We start from the raw sequence: 399 nt of genomic DNA on the forward strand, positions 1-399 counted from the left end.
TAAGGGAACACTGAAACAGAAACAGGGGCAAAACAGGTCCATAATTCTGACAATTATACTTTTTTTGTGAAGAATTTAAAAGATAAGACAACTACATAAAAAATATGTAGGCTAAATATAAAATTCATATTTTTATTAGATGTTTAGTATTATGATTAGCAATATAAAAATTTGTGTTTATGTTTGTATATATGTATACAGTATATACACTACTGTTCAAAAATTTGAAGTTGGTAAGATTAAAAAAATATATATTTTGAAAGAAATCGCTCATGTTCACCCAGGGTTGCATTTATTTGATCAAAAATACAGTAACAATACAGTAACAACATTACAATTAAAAATTACAATTACAATTTAAAATAACTTTTTAATACAGATTTTGAATTATTTTCAATT

The sequence above is a fragment of the Sinocyclocheilus grahami genome, unplaced genomic scaffold (genome assembly GCF_001515645.1).
Source record: "Sinocyclocheilus grahami isolate Dianchi unplaced genomic scaffold, SAMN03320097.WGS_v1.1 scaffold261.1, whole genome shotgun sequence".
Taxonomy (NCBI): domain Eukaryota; kingdom Metazoa; phylum Chordata; class Actinopteri; order Cypriniformes; family Cyprinidae; genus Sinocyclocheilus; species Sinocyclocheilus grahami.